This window comes from Tenebrio molitor, chromosome 1 (genome assembly GCF_963966145.1).
Source record: "Tenebrio molitor chromosome 1, icTenMoli1.1, whole genome shotgun sequence".
Lineage (NCBI taxonomy): Eukaryota > Metazoa > Arthropoda > Insecta > Coleoptera > Tenebrionidae > Tenebrio > Tenebrio molitor.
In genome coordinates, this window is record NC_091046.1 from 39,260,998 (window position 1) to 39,287,905 (window position 26,908).

At 34.4% G+C, this 26,908-nt stretch overlaps 1 protein-coding gene across 4 annotated transcripts in view; it reads right to left on the reverse strand.

Moving 5' to 3' along the window:
• The window catches only part of SPR (Sex peptide receptor), a 202,008-nt gene that overhangs the window by 86,302 nt on the left and 88,798 nt on the right, over window positions 1-26,908 (reverse strand). For 2 of the 4 annotated variants that reach the window (XM_069040836.1, XM_069040829.1), the window contains exon 2: window positions 21,519-21,561. The exons of the other annotated variants lie outside the window; for them this stretch is intronic. The gene's annotated coding sequence lies outside the window, so the exon portion shown is untranslated. The remainder of the gene's footprint in view (window positions 1-21,518; window positions 21,562-26,908) is intronic. 4 annotated transcript variants of the gene reach the window in all.

A 26,908-nucleotide genomic window follows, 5' to 3' on the forward strand; every position in this document is an offset into this window, starting at 1 on the left:
CACTCATGCAAATCCCTTTTTTGTAAAAATCGAATCTTCAGCGCTGAATAATAACAAGATATATTTTTTATTTGTTCAGGTTCTTTCACAATTTCACAAGACAAAAACTGTTAGACGGCAAACATGTGTCGGCTATCATGGTGTTGTGAACGAAAACAGGAATAAATTAAGTAAGCAAATCTCATTAGACCGTTCACTTAAATCTCAAACTGTTTGTACTTAATTACGCAGGAATCTGGGGCGAATCGTGAATACCGTCGGGCCTTGTTTCGGTTTTGATTCCTGTCGTACTCTGGAATTTAGGTTGGAAAAATATTATTCTTGATTGGAACAAAAGATAATACCGCTGACCGTTAAAGCGAAATGGGGGGAAATATGTGTGTCGAGAATTCTCTTTGCTTTTAATAACGTTAGTTATGTCCGTGCTTATATCAGTTATTTGTGTGGTTATGCGAGCGTTGAACTAAGCTCAGACATGCTTGAGGCCGGTCATGGTCCGCTGAAATCCTAAATAATGGGCCTGGCCTCGTAAAATGTTTCACTTCTTACATCTTGGACTTGTGCCTAAAACCCGCTTTTTTCAATTACAGAAATATTTCCGTTAACGTTTTCCGTTTAAGACGGGACAATCAACCGTTGTCGGATTAATGGAGGCGAATAAAAATTTGTTGCCCCATTTCAGTGACATTGTACAAGTGCCATCGATTTATGAGCGGTGACCGGCTTTAATAAGTGCGAATTATTGTGAGGGTAGATCGATAACTCGACACCAAAGCCATCCCCCTTCAGATTAAAATGGTTCCGGAATTTCGTGTACTCGCGTGTATGCATAAAAAATGCGAATAAAAATTCCACTCGGGAATCACGCCGTCAAAATGTGGTCCTGCAGCGACATCAAAAGCTTTATGTCGAGCCTAGGAGCGAATTCTAGGTGATCAAGTAGGACATAATGTGTACAACAACAACTAACTTCTCGAATTAATTCCGCCCCGGCGGCCGAAGGTAATTCCACCCCCGATTCTCTTATTTCTTTTCGCTGGCTCTCTGCCTTTCCGTCTTGGTATTTTTTGTGCTGTTTGTTATTCACTTAAGCTCGCGTCGCTTAATGAAACAATTGGCCCCCGGGTGGCGGCGCATCGCGTTCAAGTTAAAAAATTTTAAATTCTGTTTGGCTTGAAATCTACGCCGCGCGGGCCCGCGGGGCGGTCCCTGGACACTTCCCCGATTTGTGGTTATTAACGATTTTGTTGGTTATTTCCGGTCACAATCGCAAATCTCTCGAAGCAAAAAGTGGGAAGACGCCCAAATTTGAGTGGGAACCCTGAACCTAGAACCTCCTGTTTGGGCGACTTTTTCCCGCAGAACCGAGCGTGACGTGATCAATAAGCAATATGATGAACGAGGGGCGGCCGAAGTTAGCGTTTTCAATAAATAATTACTTGACGAGGGTTAGCGAGTTTGGCTGGGGGTGGTGGAGCGAAACAAACCTTTGAGGCCGACGACATACGCGGTAGTGCAGGTGATTGTCAGGAACACGCGTTTAAGGTGAGGGATGTTTGAGGCAATATACTAGATGGAAAGTAAGAAAAACATTTTTAGATATTGATAAAATATTGATGTAGGTGAACATGTGTTGCTGAATATAAAAGTGATTTATTTTTTGACATTTTATTCCTTTGAAAAGGGAGCCGGAGATATAAGAAAAGTTTTTGGTTTGCACGTTCGCGCATAACAAAATAAGCATTAAATTTTCAATATGTATCGAATTTTCCGGAGGAAACGGAAAAATAATTTAATAATGTTCTGTTTCGTGCGGAACAAGGCGACGGGTGGAAGTATTTTTTTCTTAATGCATCACCAGCTCCGTCGGGATGTGCCGACGCCCAAAAAATGGTAATGGAGGAGCGTCTTGCATTAAGTGGTGACGCGGGGTGCATTTGCGTCGTTATATACAGAGTGGTCTGACAAAAACGAAACTCCTAATTAATTTATGAAAGTTTTTTTTTTGAAACTGCAATAACGGCTCGAAAAGAGTTGACCTAAGTTTCACCCCTCGCCCCCAGTGTCGTTCCACGATATGTTAAATCATAAAACCATGAAGTATTAAAGTACAACGGAACCTGGTTTCTCGGTGACCACCCATCCAAACACCCACCACAACCGGCGTTGCTTAACTTCAGTTACCGAATGATGAGAGAGCTTTCACAGCAGTTGAGCCGCCGTTTTATTATAAAAAAGAAGACACAGCATCGAGGCCCGATTTATTTTTCCTTGCGGATATTTCTATCAAGTAAGGACCATTCCTTTGAAAGTGCAATTTTTTATTTTACCATTTATTTTGCTACACAATATTGGAATTAAGTATTGAAGCTATAAAGTATTGAAGTTACAAATGAACGCGGTTTCTCCGGTGGCCACCTATCCAAACACAGACGACACGTACCATTGCTTAACTTGACTGATCGGGTGACGATTATGGCCGCGTTATTATCATGCCTTGGAGGTGTTTCTCCACTTATCAAAAAGATAACTCTTTCAGAAGTCATTTAAGGTGGCTCGATTTCGTTGGGTCACCCTGTATTTGCTCTAATTATAGCTCCAGTTCCCACTATTTTATTTTATTTATGTTATCTTCAACGTATGCTGAATGCACCGCCATCACTTTGTACCGGTGATGGTTAATTTCCTGTTCCAGATCCTAGGAAAACAAGTTTTCTCTGTTTAAGTGTATCACAATGGCGTTAACGTTACGTCGATGTTAAAACGTTAATGTTAACGTTAGATCTAATTACATGTATTTCAGTACTTTTTATAAATTATTTCCGTTGGCTAATGTTAGAATGTAACGTTAAGAATCCAGAACATTTCTAGAACTAACGTTAACGCTAACAATATCATACAACATGAATTTTCATCATAACGTCATTGTGAACGGTCCACTATGAAATACATGTAATTTTGAATTTCTAGATCTAACGTTAACATTAACGTTTTAACATCGACGTAACGTTAACGCCATTGTGTATGGGCCTTTACACTCATATCGTAATCCATTTGAATTCACCTGCATCGACCATTATGTTGTTATCCAGACACCAGGGACATGTCTATTGATCAGTCCGATATATTGCTAACTGGTAAATAATTTGCTTGACCCCGTTATATTGGAAGGTCTTGTTATAAGAGCCATAAATTTGGATTACGACCACATGGAATGTTTATTTTGCGTTTTATTGGGATATAAATTTAAAAATTTGCTATTTGCAGTCGTTTTAGGTGTGAGAACGCATCAGTAATGGATGCCGAAGCCCTCAAAAACGATGATGGATGGCCACCAAAGAGCAGATGTCACTGGTGCATTATTTACAAGTAATTAGCACCATTCGTTTTCAATGACGACACCGATTCTGGATGCACTGGATCGGAGTAGTGCATTATTAATGGCAGAATTATTCAACGCCGCTGGCAATGGCATCAAAAGCAAATAAAAGCTTTCTCCCAAGGGAGAATAGTACTATGGCAGAAATTTCATTAAAAATTTTAATGCCATCAGTGTGCATTTTATGTCGAACGCTTTTTGATCGTTGACTCATTTCAATTTAAAGAGCTTTTCTAGATATGCAGTTACAACTTCACTTGCATTTGAATTTTACCTAACGAATATGTATTTATCTACAATTCTTACGAGTTATATAAGCTGTTGAAATAGTTTACGTCACATCATACACTTATGCAGTTCGGAAAACGGTGCTGATATTATCCTTGAAAAAAATGTTTAAATTTCCGCAAAGTTTACGGACGTTTCCTGTAATTGTAAACAACAATTATTCCAGAATAAGTGGTAAAATGAGTTTTACCATTGAAGATATAGCATTAATTATTAACAATTATTAATTAATTAATAGTAGATTTTTAGAGAGGCAGGCAACCAATAAAACGACTGTGTATAGCAAGTATACATATGTGTACGATTAAGCCAAGACAGACGTTTCGAAACAAAAGATGAGGTAGCACTCTTGATTTATTTTCTGTAGTAATTCTATTATGTAGTCGACAAGTTACATTTGATAGAATAGTGGGTCTTTGTTTATGTTGACGTGTACAGATACATCCATTAAATATGTGTGAAGCCACCGGATGGCGCTGTATAATTTTTAATCATTAGATAGACCTTTGCTGAAAGCTCTACTATTTTACAATTTGCATTTGTTAGCTTCGTCGTAAAGAAGAGCAGCAGAGTTTATCTCAATTTTTCTAGCGTCATTTCAAAAAGTTATCAAAACCTTATGAAAATTAATGTTAACTCAATGGGGTCAAACCTGCAAAATGAATTTTGCGCGCAGAAGAGTGTTAACAGGTTTTAGAATTATTTTCTCTGTGTAATGTGAACATAAAGTTTGGAACAAAATTCACAAAAGCATTATGTGATGCTTTCAGGAAAATCGCTCGGACAGGTCGATTTTATTTTGAAAAATTCCAGCCTGTGACGTGCAACGTGTTTAAATGACGTCACTGGTTTTTGCGCCATGACGCCATCACCAATTTTTTTAAATGACAACCCCCGCTTTTTTCTTCTCTTTTGGACAGACCTTTCTCCTACCTAAATAATGAATGAAAAAAATTGGTACCTTACATAACAATTTTTTTGAGAAAATGCCAAATTTTACTTCAAAAATTTAATTTAATTTTTGATGTAAACATTTTAATTGATCTCAAATAAATTCAAACAAACATCTAAGGTTAACAATAAAATTTAACGCAAATGTTGATATTAATCCCCGCCAACTATTTGGCACTTATTTTAAAAATTCAATTTAATTTTTAATGTAATTTTTTTTTGTATGGGATTATTTAAAATAGCAGATTTATTTTAATAGACCAAACATTTTAGAAGATTTACGGCAGAAAATTCGCGCTGAAATGGAACGAAAAGCCTTGACATTATTGAGCGCAGTGTACAAAGTGTCAGTAACTTATTAGGAAGAGGTAACTCCTCATTATGTTCTGCACTCTCTTCGATTGCTGTATGACATCAAAGAGCTGCACACTGACGATAAATCGTAGTTGTACTGCTTTGTTTGTTACATTAGGAGACACTCGTTGAAGATTATTATTTTTATAAGATGCGAAACACCGTAGAATACCAAAGTTTCGTCGTTTCGTAGAGAACGTTTCTCACAACTTTTATTTCCGTTAAGAATCTCCATGTGGAATATTAGAAGCTTCTAGGACACTTAGTGTCTTAGAAGTCGAGGTGATAAAACGAAACAATTCACATTCAAGTGTAAAATGTGTCTACTTAAATAGGTCTCGGAATGAAAGTGAGACGCGAGATTAAGGATAATAAAGTATGAGAATTTTCTTTTAAGCGAGTTACAAGAGAGCTTGCAAGAGGAGTTGCCACTTAATTCTAAATGACACTAGTTGTATTTACAAAGTTGAATAAAATTTGCAGAAAGTAGATTTTTTTATTTTTAAAGTGAGAGACGATTCGATCAAAGAGAAAAAGCGTTTTGATAATATGTATATTGTGCGTTTATCGAGGATACTTTCCGGCAATTACCAATTTATTGTTCTAAATATATAATCCGGTCGGAATTAGCGTGTTGGATTTAAACAAACGTTTAAATAAATCGAGATAAAATTGAACACGCGGCAGCACAAGCCTCACTGTTTGTCTCTCTGATACGACGAAATTTGTTCTGATAAAAAAATTCAAAGCTCGAACGGAATTGTCTTGCTCTTCTATCGACATAGGTAATCTTATGGCAAATCGCGTCAAAGTGAGCTAACTCGGAGTCGTGTTCCTGAGGAGTGAAAACCGCAGACTAAGTATTCATTGCTATTGATTTTGATGGAATTAAAGCTTTCTCTTTTGAGGGGGTAGAAGTTTGAGTTTAATTACCGCCGAGATTGCTAAATATTTTTAAGGAACTTCGAACGCAGCGATCCTTGCCGCATTAAAATTGCGAAAAAATTGATCATTTTTAACAAAGTTTCAGCTGATAAATCGTAAAGTAACGAACTCATTTTCTCTTTCTGATGCTGTTGGCCTTCTTCTTGAAATCAGTCATGTAACAGTTAGACCTACTCTCGGGGCGTAAGCACATTTTGTCACGAAAGAATAACAGAGATGACAGAAAGATCATTTTTAGGTACTCTTAATAAAAACGGTAATTTTACGTGGACGAAAAGTAACTCTTTTTCGGACGCACTTTTCGAACGCGGACCGTGTCGCCATCTGCTGGTCTATTTAGTAAGTTAACAATGAGACCGACAAAACCAATAATTGTCCTGTCATCATAACTTATGTAAATAAGTAATTGTTTTGCCAATAGTAAATTTCTAGTTTTGTTGGCAAGCTGATAAAAAATACTTTAAAAAATTGTTAATATGTGGTGTATTATAAATGTATCTATTTGAAAAAGGTAGATAAAATAAATGTGTAATTCGTGCGGTCGCCTAAAAAATATGTGCACCTCTGCCAAAAGTGCTTTTTGTCCTCCCCTTGTTTTGTTATCGACTGCGCGTCGGCCAGAAAACTCAGACGGACGAAAAAGATGCACTTTTTGGCCCTGATACAGAAAGAACTATTATTTAAATATTTTCAGTACATGAGAACCCTATTTTTGTTCTGGTTTATCGCATCATTTAACCTTGAATGCCGATCTAAAAAAAAACATATTTCTCTTTAATTACTGCACCATTGGAATTTGATTGAAAATTGTTTAATTTTTTTAATTAAGAATTTCAAATTCCTTCATTATTGAAGCTTAAGGCATAGAATTCTTTGAATATGAAAGTATCGTAGCTACATTAAGACACAACTGACAATAAAATTTTTCTGTCAATTGTATGGTATCAAGATGGCCCCTACAGGCGTTTATAATTTACAACCTAGAATGCTCCCTAAATAATTCGGACTTAAACCCCATGGAACATACGTGGAATATTTTAGAAGACATTTTGGTCTTCACAATTAAATGATACATCGCCCAAGATGATACATTGACAACAGTTGATATTTTTAATTTCTCCGTTGGCGAAAACTTTGTAATTTATTACAAATTGATCAATAAATCTAAACCGTCTTTGAAGGCTTAATGCTTCACCGGTTTCAAAAGGAAATCCAACATTTCAGTCAATTTGACGTAATGAATTTCCCACTGAATAATCTTCCGGGCCAGAAATGAAGGAATGTTTTTTAATTAGTTGAACCCACCTTCACGTTTTATTTGACTCAGACAATAAGTGTTCTTTCAAAACTGGTGTTTGTCATTGTCTGCGACTCAGAATTGTCGGTTCTTTGGGGATATTAGCATAACAATGAGGAATAATGTTTGTTTTGTTTAGAAATACTAATGATAGAAGGCTGATTGTACTCCATTTGTGTGGACCAGGATCAAATGTAACACTGGCAGTACTCTTTAAATATCCATTAGCACCTCATTTATTTTTCAATTGAAATACATTGTTCTATAAAAAAAAATTCTTCTAGATCTAGATAGATATTAAATAATATCAAATAATGAGTTTGTAACACGTTCGTAATTAAACATTTAGATTGGTTCTGACAATTGCAACGAATTAACGCAGATATCTTTTTCAGAAAAATGAGAAAGATACTTTCGACTTAATTCCGTTGTTAGAAAACGTATTAAGTGACAGTTTTCGATAAATCATCTTTATCTAAATTTACATCGCAAAAGTTGATTAGAGCAGGCTTCCGATTTCCGCCAAATTGTTGAAATAGTTAAGTTTTGAGTTAATGATTTGATTTCGGTACTCGAGGCAAACCTCTTGTTTTACTGGTAACATAATTAAAGTTGGTGAGCTTTTGCATTTCAAACTCGAACTTAGCTTTTTAACGCATAAATTTGATAAGTTTCACGAGAAAACGGATCACTTTGAAGTCAATTTCTCCAGTGATTTCGACTCGACAACTTTTATGCAACTTTAATGTCGAATTTATTAATTAAATGTATTCAAGGATTGATTGGATGTTTTCCGATAAATAGAGAAAAACGTTAATTCAGGAAAAAAAATTCTGCCGGGTCTAATGAACGCTTTATGAAGGGAGAGCGAGAGTGAGTGCACTCGACAAAGCTCTCCAAAACAATAGTGTCGTACAAGTGAGAAGTTTTAACAAAAAGTTTGATAAATTATGAGAATCGCCTTGCAACACATGGAACATAAATCTTTTGAACAAAAGTAAAATTTATAACTCCCCACTATCCAAATTGTGCTGAAGAAACCGATGTTTCATATTTATTTTTATTTTCCCCTATGTTGCCTCAACATCTTTCACGACTTGTTTTTCCGACAGTTTGACATAAGAAAACTCACAATTTTATTGCGTCCTTTCAAACTAATTCTTTAATATGAAAGTTGCAGATATAAAAAATGCTTAAAAATGAATACAAAATCTCCCTCGAGTTTTTGAATAAAAACAAATCTGAAACGGAATCATTATCGGAGAAAATAAACATAAAGACAGGGGCGCTTAAAAGTCTATTAAACAAAGAAAATAAACACTTTTACTTTCCATCGAGTTTTCATTTCGGCATTTCCAGTCGAATCCTGCCGATCCACTTCTCCGTCTGGGGGAAAATGCGGAAAAATTGGAGTGAAACGTTTTTATTCAGTTTCGCTCTTGATTTATAGTCGATAGTTGTTCAGAATCCTTTCTCCTCCACGACAACTCCCCACGCATCATTAAATCTCATCAAAATTTCAATTCAATTACAACAAATCTGATTTTGTTGTGCTGGTGCGATAGCAACTGGAGGGTTTCAAATGCCGGTTTGCTGAGTCGATTATCTGTTATTATAATATGATATTATTCCCACAGGAGTGCGAAGCGCAAGCATTACGTTATTCGGATTATTCTAAACTGAGTGTTCAAATAGGGAAATAGAGGCGAATCACTTTATTTTATGGGTCACGTAGGATCTGTGAACGTTTTTGGATCATTTTGATTTTTTAACGAGGTGCCGGCTTTTATAGTCGACAGAATCTAATACGGTGTTTTATTACGAGATTCCTATTGATCGTGAAAGGAATATCTTCCAGGCGTTAAATGACGACAGGGCAAAAGATTTTATCTTGCTTTTCATAAAAAGGGGCTTCTTGTTTCACTACTAAATTCCTAATAATAAACGATTGGAATTTTTCCCTTTAATTAAAGAAATTAGACACGTTTCTGATGCTTAAGCGAATTCCTTTCAGGAGACACTTTGGACGAGTCAAATTAACAACAAAAAAATAGATCAATACAATATCACACTATAAGATGTCACAAATATAAAAATAAAGACTTAAGATAGTTTTTTTTGAAGGATTTAATTTAAATAATGATTTAAAGTTCAGCTGCCAGTTTAAATAAACAATTTAGTTGGGACAGAATCGATTAAATCTAAAAAATTTATCAATGAATATTAAATTGAATCGATCTGACGTCTAAATTGTAGGGTGGAGCAATGCAATTGCACTATTGATTACTGGACTGTTTGATGGATGAAAATGTCGCTCAGTAGATATATTTCTTTTGTTTTGTGTTATTTGTATTTTTTTTATGATAATAATTAATTTTAAAATATTTGCCAACCAATGTTAAGTAATTATATTTGTTTTATTAATTTGTTAAAAGAAGCTTTACTATCCATTTGAGTAGTATCACTTAACCAATCAGCCGTTGTACAGTATCTGTTAATTTTATTAATTAGTATTTTACTTAATTTTAAATTTATATTAATAAAATAATTACACAGAAATAAATCACATCATTTCTTCTTGCACCGTTTTGGCTCAAAGCGAATAAAACGTCATGATATATTCGCAAAAATTATACACATGAATTTAGCAGTTAAATTCAATTTATTAAAGGATACACAACCACATTACATTTATAAACCAGAAGGTTGTTTAGAAAATGACAATTACAAATTATATTTTGATCGCACAGTTTTAACTGACATTCACATTCAGCATAACAGACCAGACATTATTATTTTAAATAAACAACAAAAGCAATCATATCTTTTAGATATAGCTGTTCCAAATTCACACAGTATAACACAGACATATAATTCAAAAATTAATAAATATTTAGAACTCACCGTTGCTATGAGAAATCTTTGGTGTTTAGAAAAAATTTCGATTTTACCATTTATAATTTCAGCAACAGGAATAGTACCGCAATCTCTTTTTAAAAATTTAAAAATTTTGGACTTAGACAACAAATTGGTGGTTGAAATTCAAAAAGGTATATTATGTCATGTCATATCGTGAGGAAATTCCTCAACATTGACACAGACCATAATACAGAACAAAGTCAAAATGCGGAGGCGAGACGCCGGTAATTATGTTGATAAGCACTGCACTATTACTTGATAGTATTATCCGTAATAGTGTATGTACTCCGGCAAAATTGCCGTGCCGCCGGGTGGAGGTGGGATACGAAATAAAGTATTGCATCTAATTCAAACACAAAAACCAAAATTTTAATGAACTTTTAAGGCGTAAGATATAATCTTAATTGAATATTTGTCATGGTTTTTTAAACTTATTCCAAATATTTTACAATTGATTATGTGTATAAAAATGTGTAAATTGATGCTATTTTTAATTGATATTAAATATAAGAGTATACACAGTGTGAACATAAAGTTTGGAACAAAATTCATAGTAGCGTTATGTGATGTTTTTCGGAAAATCGCTCGGACAGGTCAATTTTATTTTGAAAAATGCTATCCTGTGATGTACAACTTGTTTAAATGACGTCATTGGTTTTTGCGCAATAACGTCATCACCAATTTTTAAAAATGACAACCCCCACTTTTTTCTTTTTTTCTTCTCTTTTTGATAGACCCTTCTACTACCTAAACGACGAATGAAAAAAATTGGTACCTTACATAACAATTTTTTTGAGAAAATGGCAATTTTTATTTCAACAATTTAATTTAATTTTTGATGTAATTTTTTTTTTTGTATGGGTTTATTTAAAACAGAAGGTTTATTTTAATCGACCAAACAATTTAGAAGATTTAGTGCAGCAAATTCGCTCTAAAATGGAACGAAAAGCCCTGACATTATTGAGCGCAGTGTACAAAGTGTCGCTAAGTGCCAAATGGTTGGCAGGGAATGCAGGGAATAATTTCAACATTTGCGTTAAACTTTATTGTTAACCTTAGATGGTTGTTTGTATTTGATTGAGGTCAATTAAAATTTTTACACTTTTATATTCAAATAAAAAAATTGATTGATAAAAAAAAGAATATTTTATTCAAAAAATAGAAATTACGACGAAACGGCTGGCAATAGGCATAGACAATGTTAATAAAAATAGCCTTAAAATTAAATTTTACATTTATATCTAGTGTCAGAAATGGTAGTTGCCATTTAAAAAAACGAAATTTTCGACATTTTTTGATTATCAACTTTGAAAAATTGCAGTAGACGTACGAAACATAAAAAAATGTCACTAATAGCGCAAAAGATCGTCTAAATCTTTAGGAATTCAATAAAAAAAGATCAATTATTTATTTCCAATGGTTCAGCAGTTATAATTTTTTTAATGAAGCCCTGCAACTCCACTTTTTTTGCGAAAAAGATGTCAGGTCAAAAGCTATGACAGATAAGTGTTGACAAAAGGACGTTTTGAACTCAAAATTTACCGTAGAATTCAAATTTGAAATTAATGGGGTTTTTGCGTTAAAAAAACAAAGATGGCTTCGATTTCCGGTATTTCCGGAAGTGTTGCCGTTTTGAAAATATTTCATTTGAACTTGGAGCAGTCTGAATCACCCTGTATAGTTACGAGTATCCAGTTAAAGAATTATACATTCTTATTTTTTTATAAATTAATTTTAATTTTCGGGATATTCTTTCTCGCTCGGATGAATTACGCCACTCGTCTTCGGCTCGTGTCACAAAATTATCCTCACGAGTAATAGCCATCATTATCCGCTCGTTGAATAATACATACCGGGTATCAACCACCAAACCTGGCCATAGACACATTGCACATATTAAAATAATATATGAGTTGCTATGAAACATATTATTGTTTCGTCAAATTTGCCCAACAATTGAGCATAATACTGTTCTGTGATCAAGTATTTCTACTTTCTACGTTACCTACAAACAAAAGTTTCCTGATGGCATTGTTTGTACGGATGATAATTATAGCTGTCAATATGACATTACACAATAATATATTTCGTAGCAACTCATATATTATTTTAATATGTGTAATGTACCTAAGGCCAGGTTTGGTGGTTGATACCCGGTATAATGTACTATTAAAAAAACTTTTTCCCATAATTTTCATCATTTGTTCTGAGCAATGACATTATTCTAATGACAACCCGTAATTTTTTTTACAGATTTATTAAAGAGATTATTTTTTGCTGAAATTTGGTGTAATATTGGAATTTCACTCCCACCTTGTTTTCACCTTAACAATCGATATCCCAACACCCAAAGATTATTTATACATCCTACATGAGAATAAATCAGAATTCAATAGCTTTTCAAATTTGCAAAAAAAGTTGAGGTTTCCATTTTAAAAAATGGTAACAAGATCTTTGCGTGGAAACGGAGAAAGGCAGAAAATTAAAATTATCGGAAAATGTTTGTTCAAAAAAAATGAAATCCGAGTCTTCTATATAAACTCAACTTGCGATAACGTTAGATCTCATCATCCTACATTATTTACATAACATAGATTCTACAGAATTTTTTCAAATTTGTTGCTACGTTCAGATAGAAAGTTTCACAAATAAAATAAGTAACTGAGAAATATACTTAATTAATAATTATTGTTAGTTGTTGTTCTATGGCCCCGTATCTATGTAGGTATTTTGCTGAGATCTTTAACAGTTAAGTAGTATTTTAAGAGTTTATTCTAGTTTTTTAAGTTTCTCTGATGTATTTTGACTTTTCAGAAACTCTTTATTACTCGCTTATAACTTATAAGAGATATTCATTACTATTTCTTTTATAATTTCAGTTGTCAGTATCTTCTCCCCCTTGAATTAAATATTTGTTAATATGTACATTATAGTCAGTCCATTTTTATTATCTTCACAATGATCGTCACATTCGTAATATTTTTTTCGGTAAGACCAAATCTCTTTTATAATTTATCATAAATTATATAAATGATTATCAATTTATTGTTATGAATTTTCATACTGAAATACATTAAATATTCTGTATCACGTAGATGAGAAACAGTCTATCAAAAATCTTTGCCGAGAATATTTTAAAATATTTGGAAACTACGAGTAAGTATATCATTTGATACGTTCCTCTGATACCATTACCAAAAGTAATTACAGCGTTGGTGTGGTGTAGTAAGATCTTTAAGAGTAAAGTAGTATTTTAAAAGTTTATTCTAGTTTTTTAAGTTTCTCTGATGTATTTTGACTTTTCAGAAACTCTTTATTACTCGCTTATAAAAGATATTCATTACTATTTCTGTTATAATTTCAGTTGTCAGTATCTTCTCCCCCTTGAACTAAATATTTGTTAATATGTACATTATAGTCAGTCCTTTTTTATTATCTTCACAATGATCGTCACATTCGTAATATTTTTTCGGTAAAAGCAAATCTCTTTTATAATTTATAATAAATTATACAAATGATTATCAATTTATTGTTATGAATTTTCATACTGAAATACATTAAATATTCTGTATCACGTATCAAAAATCTTTGCCGAGAATATTCTAAAATATTTGGAAACTACGAATAAGTATATCATTTGATACGTTCCTCTAATACCATTACCAAAAGTAATTACAGCGTTGGTGTAGTGTAGTAATTAAAAGATAGATTTGGTTTCTCTTCTAATTAATAAAATTGCCATTTCGTTGTCTGATTGCAGAAAACACAGATCCCAATGCTGTCAGATAAACGAAGATAGATGCAGTGTAAGCCACAACTTTGTACATAATAGCTGCAACTATTTCCAAGAACCTCAGATGCATTAGCGTTCTGTGTCTGTTCTAAATGAATTATCTATTGATTACAAACGAAGATAAATGAACAATATATGTACTGTCGCGAACAAAAAATTCTGGTCGTCAATGTCATTTCAAAATTTGGTTAGATTGTGGCAAATTAAAAAATTTCCCTGCCTGATTATGCCCATGTTAACAAAGTGTCAAAAAATTGAGAAAAAAATGACAACTAATGTCATACAACATGATGATGGGTTATGATATTTACCGTTTTACAATGCAGGAGCGCGTTCATAAAATATGGGCGAAGGTAGAGTGTGGGGAATATCACGTGACTGCAGTGTCACTCCGGCATTATGAACGGAATCGGGTAAACGCGTGTTTTTTGTTTTTGTAAATGTCAACATTGTCAACTCACATTTAATTGTCACCTGCTTAAATGAAGATCAACAGATTAAAAATGCAATTTGACGAAAGAAAAAGAAAATTAATTGTTTCTGGGGCAATTTGTTCTGCAAAAAAACGTTTTTTCCTTGTAAATTTGTTATCACCGGATTCAATACAAGAAGGGGAAGAAGAGAATATAAGTGTGGTTGCACAAGGAATACCTTTAAGAATTGGATATGTTGAACGGATTGCACCGGGGTTAACCAACAGATAATTTCAAATGCATTGCAGTCAGCCATTCCAGTTTCGAAAATTTTGTCCCCATTGTTGAAAACATAATTAAAAAATGTATAAAAACACCTTAGAACATATTTTTTTCACGCAGCCGCCGCTTTACTGCCGCCAGATATTTGACAGACGTCAAATCTGACGTATGGGTAATTTCTCCCGTACCGCTAGACATCGGTAATATGGGCACACTCCTTGTGTCACTCTAAACATTTGTGAACGATCTGGAGTAGTGTGATTATTCCCCCAATTTTAATTTGTGAACGGCGTTTGGGTGACCCAAGGGTAACCTTTATACCTACCCAGAGTATTTATGAACGCGCTCCAGATGATACTACTCTCGGTCTGTCAGAGGCATCAGCTGTCAGACTAAATTCAGAAATAAATAGCATTCTTTCCAAGGTACGAGACTGGTTATTGTCAAATAAATTGCATTTGAATAATGAAAAAACAGTTAACGTAAGTTTTACCTTGAAAAAACATATTGATTACCTGGCAAGCAAAATTTGTAAAAATATTTTTCTTCTGAGGAATCTGTCAAATTGTGTTTCACAAAAGACGCTAAGAAGTGCATATTTTGCTTTAATACAGTCTCAGTTACAATACTGCATCACCTTGTGGGGCCATTCTCCCGCTTCAATACGTTTGTTTAAGCTCCAACGTAGAGCAATAAGAATAATGGCAAATACAGGATATCGCACAGATTGTCGCCTATATTTTAATAAATTAAAAATTCTTACCCTCCCTTGTTTATACATATTAAGATGTCTGCAATATATCAAAAACAATCCTGATCAATATAAAAAGTTAAAATCCTTTCATGACTATTCCACAAGGAAAAGCGACTACAGTTTCGACGTTTTCAGATTGAACAGATCGAGACACGGTCTTAACTTTTATTCAATAAAATTTTATAATGTGTTACCTCATGTATTCAGAAAGATGTCTCCAGACCTGTTTAAGATGAAAATTGAAAAGTACTTGCGAAATCATTTTACTCGGTGGAGGAATACCTGAATGATAACTTTTCCGACGTTTTAACTGTGTGTAATTGTTAGTATAATCAACAACATAATACGTTTAATGTCTCTGGTGGTATTAGTGTCATTTATTTATATAGTTTTCTTTTCTGACGACTGTAAATACTTTTGTATAGGAACAGCATTTTTCATTGCGTCAAAGCATGATTTTGGCGACCAGTTTTTTTTGCTCGCGACAGTATAAAATATGAGTCTGTTGCTAGAAAATACGTTTAATACGTATGTTCTAGAAAGAACTTTTTTTTTATTATACCTGAATCATAATCTCTGTTTTTAAAACTAAAAAGCGTGCAAAATCATGCCTTTAAAGCACTAGTTAACAACAAATTCACCTACAAATTTTGAACAGTCAACAAATTTATAATAAATATACATAGCAACGAAACATCAATTGCTAACCATTTCTATATCACCAATTAATGACAGATTAATTTTCAGACTGTAGTGCAGCTATAATAAAAAATGGCGAAGTTAAAAGCACTGAGCTATCGCGTCGTACTTCGTCGCAGGTGCTTTAAAGGCTTCCTTATACATTTGTATCGTAATATACTATTCTTGAATCTTTTTGTATCGTTCTCGCATTTTTTTCTCATACTAAGTTCACATCTGGTATTGGACATGACGAGCTCGTACTAACTCAGTTAAAATTATATAAACTTTCATTTCAGCTTGCTCAAAAGAAAATGTCTTTACCTTGAATAGAATGAATAATTCTACATCTAAAGACAAAGGAACGTCGTTCTTTCATTTACAACTAGTTACAGTTTTTCAGCAGACAGCTGAAAACAAAAAGTAGGCGATCAATCGTATTTAAATTCAGCTTTACGTAGTTTCGTGCAACGAAAAGAAAAAAACCAAGGGCGTAGCAAAGGGGGGGGGGGCAGGTGGGCCCGGCCCACCCCAGAATCCTTCTGGCCCACCCTAGAATAAAAGTAAAACACATTAAAAACAAGATACATCTGCAGTATCTATCTATCATCTGTCTGTGGTTTAAAATCTGGCCCACCCCAGCAAAAAATCATTGCTACGCCCTTGAAAAAAACGATAGTTTTCAATTTGATGCACATGTAAAAATGAAATTATTATGTATTATGATAGGTTAACAATAAATATGATCAAGTGGAGCGATACGAGATAATTAAATTAGCAATTTAAATGGCAAGAGATGCAAATTTCTCCCGGAAATGTATTTTTTATTTTGCCGTTACTCGGGAACGCTTTAAAATGTCACAAGGGAAAATTATCAGGTGTTCGCATGTAAAGTGTACCCTTGATTCTCCAGCGGATAAACCGCACCGACTATAGCACACTCCAAATATCCTGGACTTATCCCGGAAAGGCCAGGCAACGATCCCGGATCCCGTAGCGATTTCCGAACGAACGCGACCAGATCAAGAGATAATCAACAGAGATTCGCCAACTGCAATATAACTAAATCCGAGCCTTCGGAAACAAAACGTTCAAACAGATTTTGTTTGCATCGATTTGTTAAAAAGCAAATGGGCTAATGTGTTGATGCATTTATCCGATCACATGCGGCCATGCAATTATCGCCAGTTGCAGATCAGTTTATTTAGGGATTGGCGTTGATGGCTTCAGGTAGTGTAACAAAACTAATGATAGGAGTATTTTTCTTTGCGTGACCGACACTGCGAACTTATCACGAATCTATTCCGAAACTTGTGTAGTTTTGCGATACGAAGTTCATGTCCAATGTCAAGATCAATTTTGTCCTGTGACGAACGAGTTATTTATTCACGAAATCTGGGTTTGCTTTAAGAAAAATAAACCGGGTGTGGAACGTCAAGTTTTTCCAATTACCACCCAAAAATACCAGGCAAAATACGAATGGAAGACATTTGTAAAATTTTACTGGGACGTTTACAAGTAAGAACTCGTAAAATTGGCGCTGGTCGTTTCGCAAACGGCTTTATGGAGATTCTAAATCCGCTGATGTGTTCCTAAAAACCGGAAAATTGTTCCGGTGTACTATGATAAAAACTCGTATGAAGTCTAACGTGGAGCTGAGTGAATCACAAGACTGGAAACGATTTTATTCAAAGTAACACCTCCATTAAATTAATTGTCACATAATGCCCGAATTTCCGTTCGTGGCAGCGGCAAATTATTTTTTATTTGTGGAATAAAAACAGTATTACCTACGACAAAAGAAATTAAAATGCAAACGAGGCGAAAAGAAATTAGGTTAAACGATTTTTCTTGTTTTCATTAAATTTTTTTCATAGCTCGATGAAGAATGGCGCGATTAAATGGTACAAGAATGAGACTTTCAATGTTTAATTATCTAATATAGTCACGCTAAAAATCTAGGATTAGACAGTAGTTGGATCAAATGTAACTGTGTATTATTTATGTGTTAAAGAAAATAATACATTCCACACCACAAAATTATTCGAATGCTGACAAATACTAACGATATTCATAATTATTAAATTCAAAAAGGTATATTATTATACTCATGTCATATCGTGAGGAAATTCCTTAACATTGATACAGAACATACTACACAACAAAGTCAAAATGCGGAGGGGAGACGCCGGTAATTATGTTGATAAGCACTGCACTATTAATTGATAGTAATATCCGTAATAGTGTATGTACTCCGGCAAAATTGCCGTGCCGCCGGGTGGCGGAGGGATAGTAATTATTAATCCTTCAATGAGCATATAATGATGGCTTTTATTCAAGAGGATGAAAATTGCAACACGAGCTGTAGGCGAGTGGTGGAATCATCCGAGTGAAATTGATATAATTCTTTCATTGAATATCCAACAAGAATGTATTCATTCTTTAAAGCCGTGGAGAAAAAGAATTACTATAAAACCAAAACTGCAACAGATTTCTTCAACATGATGATGTCTCATATATCTATAAAAATGACAAACCTGAAGATTACAAGGGAGTTGCTTCGTACAACAGGTAAGGACCTGCTACCAGACCGACAAGCAGGTTTCAAGAAAGGAAGAAGTGCCATAGACAAGGAATTCATCACCATAATTTTTCACCGTGAGTTTTTGGGTTGAATCCACATAAATGATGATTAGAAGTGTTTTAAAGGAATCCAACTGATTTCAAGAGACGATTTGTGATTATGATTATGATTATTATCGGTTTTTTGAGACTCCAAAGGAATTTTGCTAATTGATTATCTTCAGAAGGAGCAAACTATTAATGGCCAATACTACACAACACTTTTGGAGAAGCTGAAAACAGCAATTCAGAAAAAAACCCCAGGAATGGCCAAGAAAAAAGTGTTATTCTACTACAACAATGCACCTCTTCATTCAAGTGCAGCTGTCCAACAAAAATAACGGAATTGAGGTTCGAACTTCTTGCGTATCCTCCGAATTCGACTCATTTGGCTACCTCGGACTCTCATCTCTTCCAAAAAGTGAAAATATTTTTAGCTGGAAAGAGATTTCGGTCGAATGAGGAGGTGATCGTTGCGGTTAACACTTATTTTGAGGATCTCGAAGAAAGTCGCTTCCGGGGGGGAATCGAAAACCTGGAGAAACGTTAGACCAAATGGGTTGACCTTCGAGTTGTTTATGTCGAAAAATAAAATATAATTTAAATAAGATTTATGTTCTTTTCATTGTCATTCCGGAATCTTGCCAATCGACTCTCGTATATCCCGCAAGAGCTAATTGAAATATTACTAGACAAATAAGGAGGAAGATTTGCACTTTTTATATAACTGAAGGTCAGTTTTGACACCATAGACAGGAAGAGTGTTTGCGAAAGAAGAGGATGAATGAGAGAGACAGTGTATGAAGAAGCAGAGTGTACGGTAGGGGTGAATGAAGAAGTGTCGGAGAGGTTCTGGATCACCGAATGTCTAATGGAAGATTATCATCTCTGGCACACGCGGATGAAAGAAAAATGAAAGAAGAGTTTGGACGTCTAGAGAGGTATCTATATAAAATGGAAGTTGGACGTGACCGTTGATGAAACAAAGGTGATGGTTTTTAGAAGTGGAGCAGAACGAAAAAAGGCAGAGGAATGGATGTGGGAAGGGAAATGAGACAAGTACAAGTGTTTAGGGTATATTTTTAAAACGAATAGTAGTGAGGGTGTACACGTATAGGAGAGCTAACGAAGAAAGTGAGCAGAGTAGCAGGAGAGATATGTAGAATGGTCTTGAAGTACATCCGGAATTATGTCACAGTTTCTTAAGAAGGAATGCTTTTCGTGGTCGAGGCTCTAGGAAGAAACCGTACATTAGGAAGAAAAATAAGATATTAAGATTAAAATTTGCAAACGATTGCATTGGTAAAGATGATGTTTTTTTGCATAAAATTCTTTCCTTGGATCGAAGTCAATACAACATTGTGATGAGCATTAAAGAGTATGGAGAAGAAAAAATAGAGCATCATATTGGAAAAATATTAGCGCTACCTACTTGTTTTCATTGAAGAAATAATGGATAAAACGCGGTATTTCTGAAAAAACAATTAAAAAAAAAACTATTAACAAGATATCAGCTGACTACTTCCAACATGACTAAGATCTAAAAGAAATTGCTAAGATTGTAAATGAATGGTTGACTTATAAAAATCCTTGCCATTTCTCCAAAACCTTGTACGAGAATTTGTAGGACGAAGCAGAAAGAAGGCTCAGACAATTTACGATTACTTCAAAACACAATGTAAAAAGACGTATTCTTGAAAATTGTAATTCTACGCACTCGAGACTAACAGAAAATTTAACTCATTCCATGCAATGTCATTTGCAAGCAGTTATCATTAAAAAGCTTTTGGGTTCGAATTCTTTGTAGCGTAAAATGGCGTTGGAAACCATCAATTGTTGGACTTTTTTAAAGTGTAGTAAATTAATTACAACATGCTGACAGCTAACCTAAAATTTAGAAACAAGAAGAAAATCTTTCTTTTTTTCATTCTTTGCAATGCTTTACATTAAAAATTTAATAACTAACGATTCCTATTCTCGAAGGGCCGATAAATAAATGTCATTCGTGTCAAACGGCGGGAAATTCAAACTTTACACTGTTCTAAACAGTTTACATTTTTCAACACCTACTCAGCCCAGGATTTCATTTGAACGTATGATATAAGGCACTATGTTATGATAAACCTAATTATTTTTGAAAAATAATCGTTGGAACGCTTTCATTACTCGCTCTGCCAAATTTGGTCGCAAAAAGAGCAGGAAAAGCTTTGCAGGAAACGGATATTGAGGGGCTTATCTGTTCATTTTTTCATGTAATGAAGCTGGTGATAACGCTGTAGTGCTTCCATTTATTTGAGAAATTACTCTTATCATTTTTCTTTCATTTAATGTTTTCATACATCTTCGCGGCGGTGGTAATCCCACAGTTTCATTTATTCCGAGGGTACATTTGATTTAAGGGGTTTTAATAGATAACCATCAATCGGGGTGTGTTGGAGCCATTAAATCTCCATCAATATCCGGAATTCGCCTCTACACCGTCAAGATAAAATTAATTCGGATGCGAGAGCGATTTCCCGGAGGGGGCACGTTTAAATAATAAACAAACTTGTGCAAGGAAATAGTGCGCGAACAGGAGACTGTCAATAGGATCGGGAATGAAAACCCCACGAGCTCTGTCCCCCGCCATTTTTCCGTGAGATTGTGGCGATTTGTCATTTGTTGAATAACAAAACAGCAACTCCTCCACCACGACGATTTCGTTCTTTCACCGTTTTCATTTATAAACCTTTTGATGTTGGTCATATTCTTCAACTCCTCTATTTGTGTCAAACTTCACCATTAATTATTCAACGGCAGCACAAGTTTAATTAAAAAATCTCAGAAAATAATTAACTACTTACCATAAATCTGATTAGTTTCGGAGGCGAGCGCCGTCTGTGCCCCCTGCAAACACGAAAAATTCTTAATTTTCTTGTTGCGTTTGCACTTCTTAATTATTAGGTGTTAATGTAATTAGTTCGAGGATTTATAACGGCGCGAAAAGTGTCACCTAGCGGGGAGCTGGGTCGTTAATTAAAAAATAAATAGAGAGGTGGCGGCTTTGTTGTGAGGGGGATGACAGCGAGGGGCAGCGGAGCCACGTGAAGCCAAAGAGCAGCAAGAAGACGTAGAAAGAAATCCGAGGAGAAATTGTGACGGAAATCGTTAATTTGGAAATTAAAAATGTCGAGAGGGAGAATTCCGCTGGTGGGAAATTTGAACTTTTCAGGCTTCGACATTATGTCCTTACCGAGGGACTGTTGCAAGGAGCGAGGCTTCAGGATCAATTACGATGGTCTTCGGCCGGGCCAGGTCTTCATTACGCGTCTGGTAATGGCTCTGGTTCAGTGTTTACAGCGTGAATAAGAAACACAGTTAAATTTGAAAGTTAAACAACGTCAAACGCGTCGGAAATAGCCCAGAAATAAAGTGATCGGGATTCGTCAAAATAATTTAATGAATCTGCTGAAAACATGAAAATGCCAGGTCCCGAATCGTATAAACGATAATATTATTTCGCTATTACGTCCGACCTTTATTGTTATGAAAGCGTAATTCGATTTACCAGATGGATACTCGAGCGAGGTAAAAGGGAATTGTTTTCGTTCCATCGTTCCTATCACTACATCAATCTTCACAGATTGATCCAATTACGACAATATGTTTTCATTTTAAAGCGGAATTACGTCGCGACCTCGCCGAATTATTATGTAAAGCTCTCACGGCAATTAAGCACACCTACTTTACGTTTCTGTAAGTTTGCGGCCATCAATATGGAGATCCGGAGCGCCGTCTTGCCCCATTATTAACGAAAACCTGGGCTTTTTCGAAGCTCCAAATTTGCATCATAATTTCGGTTTAATAAGGATCGCCGCTCCCGCGCCCGCCTGAATATGAATGCAGCCAAAAAATGACCAGGACGGCCTCTTTAATTTCGGTTTGTTTCAGATCGATATTGCGAATTTCTGGAGGACGTGACGCGAGTCCAAATTAAGGTATGTGTGGTATTAAGCTGTGCGCAATACGCCAAATACCTTATAATTCAAAATCACAGGTGTGTGAATAAGGTGATAAATTCAGATTGGGGATGTTCGAAATGTGTAAATCAATGGATCTTAGTGCAGCACTTCGTGCTCGACCTCATTTCAATTCGCCGCCTTTTACATCAAATTTAAGTGTGAAGTTTGTTTCCCTTGGAAATTTTTTCTGCAGACTTTTTGTCTTTCATCGGCGCCTTTTAGCGTTTTAGCGGTCCAATACCAGGACCTGCATCACTTCTCTATTTATCTGCTCCAAAAATACTTGTGTGTAATATAAATTTATATTTTTCGGCTGACATTTAATGTAGTTTTATGTGCTCACCGTTCATGTTTCCACAAATCTTTTTCAGGCGTGCTGGGTTTGATTGATTTTTGCAGTTTGTTGAGATAGGTATTTGCGCATCGGGAAAAATATGACATTGGAATATATTTAAAAGATATTTCGTGTTATGTATCGTAAAAAGCTTTGCCTTGTCGTTTTCCATTTTTGCTGATTACTTGTCTGTTGAATTTCTCGACTTTTAGAGAATCTTTTAAGGAATATCGGAACGGTGTTCGATATCCAATTGAACACAAGTAACGGTAACGGTTTCGTGAGTAAATACGAGCATATCTGTGACAATGCTGCTTTCTAGAAATACCGTGCGATCGAAAATTAAAAAAAAATCGAGACGGCCATGATTAATACACTTCAGTTAGCAGCACGTAAAAATTTAATTCAAATGTCATCAGATGTGATTAATTACAATAGTAACTGTCATTCCAGACTTTCAAGGCACTTACCAACAATTTGCCTTGATTATTTTGTTTTCCATACCTCAAAAATAACGTGTTCAAAAACAGGCTTGGCACAATTACCGAATTAATACAAATAATTACTGATAATTTTGGGATAACTTTGGGAAGGCCATTTGAAAACATGAAGTGAAGAGAGTAGCATTATGTTTGGAAGGCGAAGGCAGACATTTCGAACATTTACTCTAGTTCGTAAATACGATTGGAGCTCTTCATAATTCTTTTACAACCGACAGGTCACACATAATTGACACCTTTATGAAAATCAAGATTTCATTCAACTTTCTCAAAATCACTAACCTAACTTTTAAGACTGACATCTGATAATTGAAATTTTAACGAATTGCCAACTGAAATTTTTGGTCAAAGCCAACTCTATTTTTTTTTTTTTTGATCTCACGGTACTTACTACTTTCATTTTTTACCGTTTTAACGAGAATGGTAAATTGATCTTTTATTTTTTCAACACATTGTACTATTTAGACATAGTGTTATGTAATATACAGGTGCCCCAAAATTCAACTCCAACAACTCCATGGAACAATGTCAACTCATGTTAGACAATTATAGGAAAAATAATAAATACATTCTATATCTTTTAGATTTGAAGATATGGGGGCTCAAAAGGTGCAGCTTTGATCTCACTTATTTTAACTATAAAAAAAGATTTTGACTATTTGTGTTTTACTAACCAGTGCAGTGGCATAATAATTCTGAATGATTGTATTCAAGTTTTCAATTACTTACTTCATTATTTCCAGCATTTCCAGCAGTGATTTTATGTCGACTCTACCTCGAATAACATATGGCAACCTGGCTTTGATTGTTCTTTCAGACAATTTAAACTAAATTTTCAAATGATTGTTCACAAATTAAACAACTTGATAGTAAAATGTTAAATTCTATTCACCGTAGATGTTTAGGAATGTTCTAGGTAGATACAGGAAATTTAAATGGTTATAGGGCAAAAGTATTGATGTTATGCCATGGGCAGTGAAAGGGCCAGATTTGCTATCAGTAGAAAATTTATGAGGTTCAGTGGCAAGGATTGTACAAAGGTTGGTCGTCCTTTAGTATATCTGACGCTGAATATGTTAACTGACATTTGTCAATTTTGATTTAGCTGGTCACTTGTTCACTGACTTTCTTTTCAAGTAGGGCAAAATTGTTGGTGCTAAAATCTATGTAAGGATGTAAGTCAAAAGCTTGTAACACTTCTATGTCAAGTATTTAAGAATTGGTCAAGCAATTTTAACGTTGCACCAGGCCCTAAACCCTTCAGAAGATTTGATCGTTATTAACCTACCGTTAATAATGAAATTAGTTACGGTGGTTCATACTTTTGATACACAGTCATGGCATGAAAGTACGGGGTGAATTCATAAGGGCTCACCACCTCCTAGACAGTTTTATGCATTGCCTCAGTTACGACAACGTCAGATACATCAGTCAGTGTTGACTGTTTGTTTCTAAATTCACGCTTTCGTGATTTTTATTTTCAAGATGATGAAAATGCGATGACTCTCATAAATAAATGGTTCGAAGCACAAACAGGATTTTTAAAGAATTTCACTATTGTAGGAAATGAATTGGCGTTTTAAATTAAAAAATACAAAATTTGGAGTTTTTTTGCTTTGATGTTAAATAAATTATGAAATACATATTTACGAACCAAGTGCGGGAAGACGATGTTCCCGCATGAGCGCATTTTTTAAAGCACGGGCGACGAAGGAGCGAGTACCTTTAATTAATGCGCGAATGAACGGAAGATGTCTTCACGCAAGTGGTTCGTATAATATTTTTTTACGAAAATTAAATTAAAACTTTTTGTTTTAATACAGTAAACATAAACGAACATAAAACCAAGTAGGCAGTGATCTTTGGTTATTGGAAACAATTGCTTCACTTGATATTTCAATTTTTGCAATAATTTGTGAATTTTGTAGGAACAATTTTCAACGATTTTTCCGTAATTTTTTAATGGAGGAAAACCCAGGGAAGTTGTATTTTATGAACTAAATTTTATTATTATCAAGACAGATTTTTTTTGAATGCCTCAAAGGGCCAGTGTTTTTTGCAATTTTTACATTATTCGAGTCGACCCGGAAGCACTCGTTTCGGAGCGAACGTTAGATGTTGGAAGCGTTGCTTTCATGGCTATAAGTACAAAACAAATTTAGAGAGCAATCCTTAAAAAACTGATTTCCTTCATCCTTCTTTCCTGAATAAAAAAATGGAAAACTTCAAAACATTTTCCCCTAATGAGAAAAAAAAATCTATTAAAACTTCAAGTATGTTTTGTATTACTTACTGGCGAAACAAAAAGGAGAAAAATCTTCTTTACTGCAATAAAATCTCAAACCTACGAAGCTATCGTACTTAGTTGTAGAGACTTAAAAAAATACAACACTACTGCTTTATTTAAAAATTCATATACAGGGTCGCTAAAAAGTATGGATACAACTAAATATTTTCAGAATGGTTTAGCAGAGCTCCTTGAAATTTGGCATACAGTTAGAAGTATTTAAATTCTTTCATCCGATTTCAATTTTCTAACATCATTTATTTTGAAGATACAAGGCTAACTTGATTTTTTTTAATGGCACGAGGGGTCAAATTTAGTATTTTTTAAGAGTTTTTTTTTGTAAATTCAGTGATGTAGCAAATGCCCACATCGCCGCCATTTTGAAAATCTTTTAAGCGTATTTCGGGTTTAAAATTTTATTTTTTTTATTAAAATATAATTATTCTGTTTAAGTTAAATGTCTTATTTTTACACTTACTATTACCTTTTATTTATTTTTTGGTCAAAGTACAGGCGACAAAGAACTAGCGATAGGCTAACTAAATTTTACATTTTTTTCAAATTTTATTAATTCGATAATTTTTTATAAAATTTTGATTAAAATAAGATATGCATGTGTTACATCACTGAATTTACAAAAAAATACTCTTTTCAAAAATATTAAATTTGACCCTTGTATCTTCAAAATAAATGATGTTAGAAAATTGAAAAAAATCTCAGATTATAGAATTTAAATACTTCTAATTGTATGCCAAATTTCAACGAGCTCTGCTAAATCGTTCTGAAAATATTTAGCTGTATCCACACTTTTAAGCGATCCTGTATACAGGGTCTTTCAGAACTGGCGGACCAAAATAATACGGTGAATTCATCATCTTCCGGGAATAATAGAAAAAATGTTCAAAAAAATCTATTTTAAATAGTGATTAGGAAAGAAGCAATTTAAACTGACCAATCTTGTTGTTGATGTTAAGTTACCTATAAATTAGTTTTCCTGCTTTATTTGTAACTATGAACGCATTTTAAATGATGCATATGTATTGTTGGGTATCCGCATTGTTTGTGCAATGACGGACGTTTTCAGGTTATAGTATTTGACATAAAAACTTTT